The following is a 9746-nucleotide window of genomic DNA, read 5'->3' on the forward strand; positions in this document are numbered from 1 at the left end:
ATAATTATAAATCCATATCGTTCTGCCTCGATACCTTGCAGATGTATGATGGAGAAAATGAACTATATTTATTAGTCAAGCGTTTTACATGGGTATTGTGCAGATGTATGATGGAGAAAATGAACCATATTTATTAGTCAAGCGTTTTACATGGGTATTGTGCAGGTGTATAATGGAGAAAATGAACCATATTTATTAGTCAAGCGTTTTACATGGGTATTGTGCAGATGTATGATGGAGAAAATGAACCATATTTATTAGTCAAGCGTTTTACATGGGTATTGTGCAGGCGTTTGATGGAGAATTGAGTGGACCTTAGCTAATAATCAATATGTTCCACGTGCTGTGATATGCTGCCGGCAGGTATCAGCTTGATATCTGATTCATAGCTATGAACAATAGTTTTCCCCTCCATCTTCTTGTCATATCTTTTTCGCTCCGTGCTACTCTGCTTAGTGTTTCCATTTGTGTTAGTTTGTTAGTCGTGAAGAAGCTTCCTTAAGCGAAATTTGATGTTATATTGTGTGCTGTCCTTGTATTGGTGAGTACAGAATTCTTTTGTTCTTTAAAATGTGTTCACCTCACCCTCAGTCACTTTGTTGTTTATGTGACAGGGGAGGCTACCGCTCCTTTCACAGCAGACTCTGCACCCGAGTTGTTGGCCTTTAAAAGTCAACACCGGTGTATTGTGGAATTCTGTTTGTGATGGGGTCTGGTGGTTTCCGATTGTCTGTATGTTCATGGAAACCTTCGGGTTTGCATAACAGTTTTTATAGGGCTAAGAAATTAGCCCTAACATTTTCAATCCTGTTTGATTGCACTTCGCCTCCCGAGGTGATCGTAGTGTTTCGGCACTCGGTTACATCTGGCGCTGCGAGCAGGATGGGACTCGGCATGATATGTTCAGGTAATGGCATAATATGACCACTGAACATTTTCGTGCTGTTCCCATTCTGCGAACTTGGGATGGACAGTGGTCCCCCGGTTCGGAACTTCGGGACGGAGTTCATTCAAACGGGGGCGATTGTGACAGGGGAGGCTACCGCTCCTTTCACAGCAGACTCTGCACCCGAGTTGTTGGCCTTTAAAAGTCAACACCGGTGTATTGTGGAATTCTGTTTGTGATGGGGTCTGGTGGTTTCCGATTGTCTGTATGTTCATGGAAACCTTCGGGTTTGCATAACAGTTTTTATAGGGCTAAGAAATTAGCCCTAACATTTTCAATCCTGTTTGATTGCACTTCGCCTCCCGAGGTGATCGTAGTGTTTCGGCACTCGGTTACATTTAGATAACGATAGTTACGCTGACAACTATTAACTAATCGTTTTGCCGTGGTATGTTTCAGGTGTCTGATGGATAAAGTGAACAATGACGAGGCGTTCAAGTTCGAGTACCGTGGCGAAGTGGTCATGAAGGGCAAGAAGGATCCCATGAAGTGCTGGTTCCTCTCCAGGATGCCTCCCACACCCAAAGTACCCAAGGCCTCCAAGACATGTGATGTGTAGACTCTGAAGAAATGGATAAATACAAATACCAAAAAATACTGTAGTCACATGTGAACCAAGAATACGGAACAAATAACAGCAACGTTTCGACCCTAGGATTTTCTTCAGGCACACAAACGAAGAAGAAACAAGTCGCGTTAGGCGAAATTACTACATTTAGTCAAGCTGTTGAACTCACAAAATGAAACTGAACGCACTGCATTTTTACAAAATGATCGTAGTCCGTCGCTCGTGCAAAACGCAGTGCAACTGACGAGCCTGTTTAGCGCGGTAGTGGTTTCGCTTTGCTGCATAGCACGCTTTTCTGTACCTCTCTTCGTTTTAACTTTCTGAGCGTGTTTTTAATCCAAACATATCATATCTATATGTTTTTGGAATCAGGAACCGACAAGGAATAAGATGAAATTGTTTTGAAATCGAAAATGTCAATATAATGCTGTGTTAAAGAGAATCAAGCAATATTGTGTTTGTTTGTTTTTTTCGTGTGTTTTTTTTTATAATCGCAGGTACACTGGTTTATTCTGAAAACCAAAAACAGAACAATATGTCAAGAATCTGAAAATGAGCAGGCAAATTACAACAAAAAAAGTGTCTTTTTTCTCATTACTGTGGAGTCATGAAACGTTTCTGAGGTGTGTTTTTTTCTCAGAATGTTGAAAGGAACAAGCTTCCTGAATTCAGTGCTTTTTGTTTTGTTTATTGTTTTTTTTGTTTTATTAATTCAGTAATGTTTTGATTGATGAACACTCATTCTAAGGGTTGCTTAATACGCAAATATTAATTATGACACATTCGTTTTTAGTGTTGACTAATTAGTACAAAAAGTATTAATTACGATTGTTTTTTGCTACGGTCGTGCACGCTGTGTACTTAACACACAACCAATATACAACGCTTTCCTGTGTGACATGATAGGCCAATCACTAGCGAGGGGTGTGTCTCCACACGTGGTCATTTAGACAGACCGCTCGCTAGTGATTGGCCTATCAAATCACGCGGAAAAGCGTGCCTCATATTTTCCAATGATGTATTCACTCTTTCACAACGCATACAAACCCGGCAGATTTATTCCCGGAATTCGACTATTGGCGTTCCAAACTTGGAGCAAATGCTTGTGGCCTAACCTTATATCGTCCAGTACTTATCATAACAAACCAAAGATGAACTACAGCGTAACGGCTGCGAAAAACGAAGGGATACATATTCCAGTGTACATATTCCAGTGTAAATGGTGAGACTTTTATGTCGTGTATTGCAGTTATGAGAATGATCAAATGTATGTTGTTCTCAGTAGTAATTCACAGTGCGCTACGGTGGTATTCCGTGTCGGTTTCAAACTGACCGAGTAATACGGTACTATTCTTCCGAACGTATTATTATAGTTGTTAATGTTGTTAATGTCAAAATTAGATCACGGTGTCTGGCATGCTCTGTCGTAATATTTAATATATTGCACATATCGATATATTGTGTGTATATACACTCGTCATGTTGTAAGTATATGTTTTCTTCGATGTGAGCGAAAGAATGAGAGAGGGGACGTGGGTAAATGGAAAAGGGGGAGTGAGTATGGTGGATGTCTTGCACACGAGTTTTAAAATGTTGGCGAACACATATGTTTGTTGGTTGTTGTTTGTGGGTTTTTTTTTCTCAATATGAAACTTGTATTATTTTTCTTAATTAACTTATGCTAGATATTATGTTTGAACTGTTTGTGTTTTCAGTCCACAACTCGCACAATTATCCAGGTTTGCACTTCAATACATGCATGGACTGTATTTGACCTATGTGTAAAAGGAACCCCCTTTTTTTTTCTTTTTTTTTTGTGCTGCACTGTGAACATGTACGTAGACCGTCCTTTATCATTTATTTGTTGAGAATAGAATTAAAAAAAGAATGGTAGGTTATGTGAACGTTTAATTTATGTCTGTCTTTCCACTTAAAAGACCACTGGGTCGAAGTATTTTGAATGTGACGTTATATTTGGCTCACGTAAGTGTAGCCTATGCGATGCTCACTTTTTTCTGTCTGTGCGTGCGTGCGTGCGTGCGTGCGTGCGTGCGTGCGTGCGTGCGTGCGTGCGTGCGTGCGTGCGTATGTATGTATGTCTGTGGTAGAAACTTTAACATTTGACTGAACACCGAAATACTAATTTTACCTGGTTATTATTCAAGCAACAGCTTCAAAGTATTGAAGCAATGATCAACATTTCGTCGGCACGTATGTAGTTAAAGTGTGTATCCAAAGAAAACGGGTGGTGTTTTTGTTTTGTTTTGTTGGGGGGGTAAAAACAGCTGACTGGTTTGTGTCATGTGTGATATGTAGACCAGGTCAGGGGTCAAGGTTAGGTCAGATCGCGTGAAGGATTGTGGTATAGATACAGTTATCACCGAGCTGCAGTTTGCCGATTCGGAGAAGACGATTTCACATTGTTCGGTTTCGTAGCTCCAGAAAAATAGATAAAGAAGATACCAAAGGAGATTTCCTACAGGTTAATCTGCACAGCGTGTTTCCAGTGTCTGCGCGGGGATGCGCTGTCGAAAGCGCAGTGTCGATCTGGCCAACTGGCAGTCGTGTCCCCGTATAAGTAGGCTACAGACAGACAGATCTAGATCTAGTGTCTCGCACTCTTGCACCGTGTCACCTATGCTTACTGTGTGTGTGTGTATGTGTGACGGAGTGATTGAGTTTGTGTTACTGTTTGTCGATTTCTTACGGGAGCCTTGAAGGCTTCGCCTCTTGTTTGTAAATGAAACGCCCCAATAGCATACATTTCGTGTTGGGTTTTTTATCCTGACTTTCGGAACGTCAGCAGTCTGCCTGTTTTAGGATTTCGTTTATGTGTTGACTTTTTGTTACTTGCACAATGCAAATTACTTTGGAAGTTACTTGTTATACTAAAGTTATTCATGTACATAGTTGTCCTTGGTATTAAAGATAATACTATGTCAAAGAAAAAATGTGTGGTACTGTTTGTTTGTGTTAGTTTAAATGTTGTCAAGCTATTATTGTCTATACTACCAAGAGCCTGTAAGGCATTGATGATTTAAAACTACAAATGATTATAGTTTTGGTGTCCTTTTGTTATATGTTTGTGGTCCTCGGTTGTCGTTTTATTTCGAGGCATCGTGTAAGATGTCAGTTTGCAGTTGATAATCTGCATACTCTGGTTATGGTGTCCAAAGAAATATTGGTAAGAATAGACGAATTCCAAAAATAACTATGTCGGGTTTGTAGCAGTATGTAAGAAATGTTAAGTCCTCTGTACTGGGAACTTGCATTCTCCCAGTAAGGTAATATATTGCACTACGTTGCAAGCCCCTGGAGCAATTTTTTGATTAGGTAATATATTGTACTACGTTGCAAGCCCCTGGAGCAATTTTTTGATTAGTGCTTTTGTGAACAAGAAACAATTAACAAGTGGCTCTATCCCATCTCCCCCCTTCCCTCCGTCGCGATATAACCTTCGTGGTTGAAAACGACGTTAAACACCCAATAAAGAAATAAAGAAAGATGTCGGGTTTGTAAGGGTTGACAAAGAATGAATGACCGAGCTTTTTACTCGGACAAGCATTGGAAGGGCCAATCACAAGCTAGGGGTGTGTCAAAAACGGGTGTGCGACAAAAGGTCGAGGTTTACAATGTCGAGGCACAAAAGGTCGAGGACATTTGTGACCCTCCACCACGAAATGAGTCAAGTTTAAGTTTTTATTAGTCCATAACCCCTGGGGGCATTTTGAACAATAAATACAATCAATACAATCATAATATATACTAATATAGTAAATGAAAAAAAATTATGAAAAACTGTTACAGATTCTATTAATAAAGTCCAAGATATTCTTTAGCAATTTCTTTTTCTTAGTAGCAAACAACTTTTTAAATTTAAGTGCATTAGGTTTTTTCCAATAGTAAGGTGGTAACAACTCAGCTCTTTCTTCTTTGAAAAAATCACAGACAAATAAATAATGGAATTCATCACCTATATCTTGTGATACACATTTGGTCATGTCACCTCGCGCGGTTTTGCGCTAGGCTTAATATAAGTCCGGGGAGTGTCTGGTAACAGTGTGAGGGTCACCTTAGTCACAGGCCTATAACTCAAACAGTTTTTGCTCTTTTCTAAAACGGTTTTCCCCACTGGATAGAGCATAAAAAACTCTTTAGGAAAATGTAAACATATGAAAATCATGCAAAGGTGACATGCGACTCATCCCGTGGTGGAGGGTCACATTTGGTCAAGAGTCAAAAGGTCGAGTGCGACAAAAGGTCAACAGCAAAACGTCTTGGGGACAAAATGTCGAGGATTCGAAGAAGGTCGAGGATTTAAAAAAAAAGGTCGAGGATTAAAAAAACTGTCGAGGTTTGAAAATGTCGACATAGTTTTCTGTTCCCGTGTGATTTAAATTCAATTGTTTGATTGCTTGAAGAAAACGCTGCTTTGTGTGCATACAAACAGATTTGCAGTACATGTAGAACCCTGAAACAGTTCCAGCAGAAGCAGCAGCGCATAATCATCCTCCGAACCCAACACAGAATCTGGTTTCTGCTGAACTCGTGCAGATTACAGAGAACGGTTTGGAGAACGATGATACAGCACCGCGATGGATAATAAGCGAGGCAATGGCAAACTTCAGTGATGAGGTGCTTGTTAACCTTCCAGACAGAAACATACTAAGAAGGCGTGTGAGTGTGTGGTTGTAGTTTTGTGTGCGTGTGTGTATGTCCGTGTGTGGTTGTAGTTGTGTGTGTGTGTGTGTGTGTGTGTGTGTGTGTGTGTGTGTTTGTGTGTGTGTGTGTGTGTGTGTGTGTGTGTGTGTGTGTGATCATATTCACAAATCACCCCCGGGACACGCACTATAGGCACTCGAAGCAGAATTTCCTTCACGAATGGACACAGGAAATGAAATCGAAATTTTAAATCCTCGACCTGATTTTGCTACTCGACCTTTTTCAATCCTCGACCTTTTGTCCCCTAGACGTGTTGTTGTTGACCTTTTGTCACCCTCGACCTTTTGTCGCACTCGTCCTTTTGACTCTTGACCAAATGTCCTCGACCTTTTGTTACTCGACCTATTGATCCTCGACCTTTTGGTTCTCACCCGTCAAAAACACGTAGCCATGAGCACGTGTGAAGTTATTTGTCAAAGGAAAAGCAAGGGTATTCACTCTTTCACAAACCATACAAACCCGACGGAGTTATTTCGAAAATCGTCTATTCTGCTGTATCAGAATCGGTATTATAGTTCAAGCTCCATAAGCTTTCGTTGACATGGGAATGTATACTTCTTAGATAATTACTGTTGCCAAAAAATGAATAATGCATTCAGTTAATGAGCAATACGCCTGTGATGAACTTTGATGTACTGTGATGTTGTTTACAATGGCAGTGTTCACTTTGTATGATTGTATAGGCACTTGAACACAACTGTTTCGTAAAATAAAGTTATGACACACTGATTGACTTACTTGTGTGATGTTTTTGTCTGGCGATCGAACACGCACATGCACAGACACTGCCATGACACGTAAACACACACGTACAACAATCACAAACACAGTCATGTACATGTACAAGGAGAGAGAGATACACACACACATACACTTACACTCTCACCGTGGCAAACACACACAAACACACACACACGCGCGCACGCACACATACACACACACACGCAAACACATCGTGGCCCACACACACACACACATATACACCGTGGCACACACACACACACACACACACACACACACACACACACACACACACACACACACACACACGCATACCGATACACACACGCGTACCTATATGCCGATGCTAACTCAGATAGCCGAAGTACGTGAAAGTGTAGGAGCAGATGGTTTCTTTCAGTACGTCAAATCGGGCGTACAAGCGAGAAAGACACGCATGGAGAATAGACCGATTGATATGCTTAGTGAAGCAGATGAAATGAACTTTTTTTCCCCGACCTCTAACTTCGCAACTCACATAACAACAGAGAGAATAAATGCATAAAACATGAGGGGATAGCAGGTCATAACCATGAACAATTAATAAAAGAATTCTGTACTCGCCAATACAAGGACAGCACACAGGCTTCTTCGGGAATTTCTAACAAACAAATACAAAGTAAACAAAAAGCTAAAGCAGCACGGAACCAAAAAGGGATGAAAAGTAGATGGAGGGAGACAAACAAGCCTTGTTTTCAATGGTCAAGCAATTAAAACTTTTTCGTTTTTTTCAGATACTACACAGAAAAACATATACCTCAGATACTACCCAGAAATACATATACCTCAGATACTACCCAGAAATACGTTTACATGCATTTGACATTTCTCCAATACAATGATTTCAGAACCCTTCTTGCTCTTTTATGTGTCCTTATTTTTCTTTGTTTTTTTTTTCTTGTTTTTCTTCTTCTTCTTGTTCTTTCTTATGTTATTGTTCTTGTTATTCCTGTTCGTGTTCTTGTTCTTCTTCTGCTTCTTGTTCTCCTTGTTTTTAACTCCTTGTTGCTGGTTCTGTTTTTGTTACATTTAGTCAAGCTATGAATATATGTTTTAACATTGACTGGGAATCGAGATGAGCGTGTGGCGTATGTATGTATGCATGTGTGTGTGTGTGTGTGTGTGTGTGTGTATGTGTAGAGCGATTCAGAGAAAACTACTAAACCGATCTTCATAAACTTTAATTCAAAGTTCCGGGGTAAGATGTCCTCAGACATGTTTATTTTTATGTTGTATAAATGTCTTTGATGGCGTCATATGGCCGCACTGTCACGCCCTTATTTTTCAACCAAATTGGTTGACATTTTAATCGAGCAATTTTTGACGAAGTCCGGACTATGGGATTGCATTGCAGCTCGGAAGCTTAATAACTAGTTCATTAAAGTTGTCATTAAAATCGATTTTTTTCGCAAACAGATTTAAAATGGATTGCATCGTATTTTGTTTTCTTTTCTTCATCATATTTTTATTCAGGCAAGTTTCTGTACAGTGAACAAGGTGTGGTAAAGAAAGCGTAAATGTAGTACAAGAGTCAACAAAGATTTCAAACAACAAAGTAATATATGTAGAAATGGCAGAGAACATAATTGTTAAGCGGCTGGAAGAGTTGTTTTTAGTTGTTAAATATCAACCTAAAGTTCAATGTTTTCTTTCCACAGTGTACATTTCAAGCTATAAGTACAGGAGTTTTACAGTGTGGGACAATGTGATTATATCAGCTCAACTGGACAACAAGTGATCGATGGACAAGTGATGATAATGCTGTTTTTGTGGTTTTTTTTCTTCAATATCATTAATAATAACATTTCTAGGCTGTTTGTGAACATTGCACAGAATAACTTTGCACTCCCACGCGGCAAGTACAGGAGTTTAATATTATGCAAGTAAGAATGAACAAAGAATTATGGACATCTTTGACAACAAATACTTCTTCTTTTTTTCAGTCCACAAGACTGACATACGCGGTCCATTTCTTCACAAAATATCCATAAATCATATGTGTGTTCTGGATATATTTATCAATTGTGTATGCTTGTGCAAGTTCCGGCATAAAACATGGAAGTGTAAAGGCGCACATTGCGTGTTCTACACTTGTAAATATAAAACTTGGCTATCAATAAAATGTGATTAAACCGATCATCAGTACTGATTGTGTTGTCATGTCCAAACAGCACAAGCACAAGGCAGAGTGAAAGTCTGGCACAATTGTAGCATTTTTCCTTGAGAAGCCTTCGAAGTTGGCCCAGAAGGACCGAGTGTGTTCGCACTGCCACAAATAATGCAAAATTGTGTCTCGTTCTGTATTGCAAAAATTGCACAAATTATTGTTGCGCACTCCCATGTCCCTTAGGATTGAATTCGTTACAAGAACTCTATAATTAATTTTCATCTGAAACCATTTAAGTTTAACTTCTTGAATTTGTTTTGTTAAAGTAAAGACTTTGGACCACGCAATGTCAGTTTCTAAGATGATATTCCGTTTTTTACAAGCATTTGGTAGTTCCGGTTTTCCAATTAAGACGTCGTAGAATGTTTTAGCACCTCTGGGTGCTCTAACAATAGCAGAATATCTTGAGAACATCTAGCATCATCAATTACTATTATTTTCATGAACATGCATAATGCTTTCTTACAGAACTTATTCATCCATAAAAGTCCCAAAAAGGAACTTGCATATCATATTTATCATTACATTCTTCAATAGACATACATCTTCCGTTGTCATTTATC

At 39.4% G+C, this 9746-nt stretch overlaps 1 long non-coding RNA gene across 1 annotated transcript; it reads left to right on the forward strand.

The window, feature by feature from the left end:
- The first annotated feature begins 3789 nt into the window (after positions 1-3789).
- Positions 3790-6965, forward strand: LOC138956457 (uncharacterized). Its single transcript, XR_011452659.1, has 2 exons — positions 3790-4798; positions 4848-6965. It is a non-coding gene; the product is annotated as an uncharacterized lncRNA (long non-coding RNA).
- Positions 6966-9746: the final 2781 nt, after the last annotated feature.

This window comes from Littorina saxatilis, unplaced genomic scaffold, assembly GCF_037325665.1.
Source record: "Littorina saxatilis isolate snail1 unplaced genomic scaffold, US_GU_Lsax_2.0 scaffold_461, whole genome shotgun sequence".
Classification (NCBI taxonomy): domain Eukaryota; kingdom Metazoa; phylum Mollusca; class Gastropoda; order Littorinimorpha; family Littorinidae; genus Littorina; species Littorina saxatilis.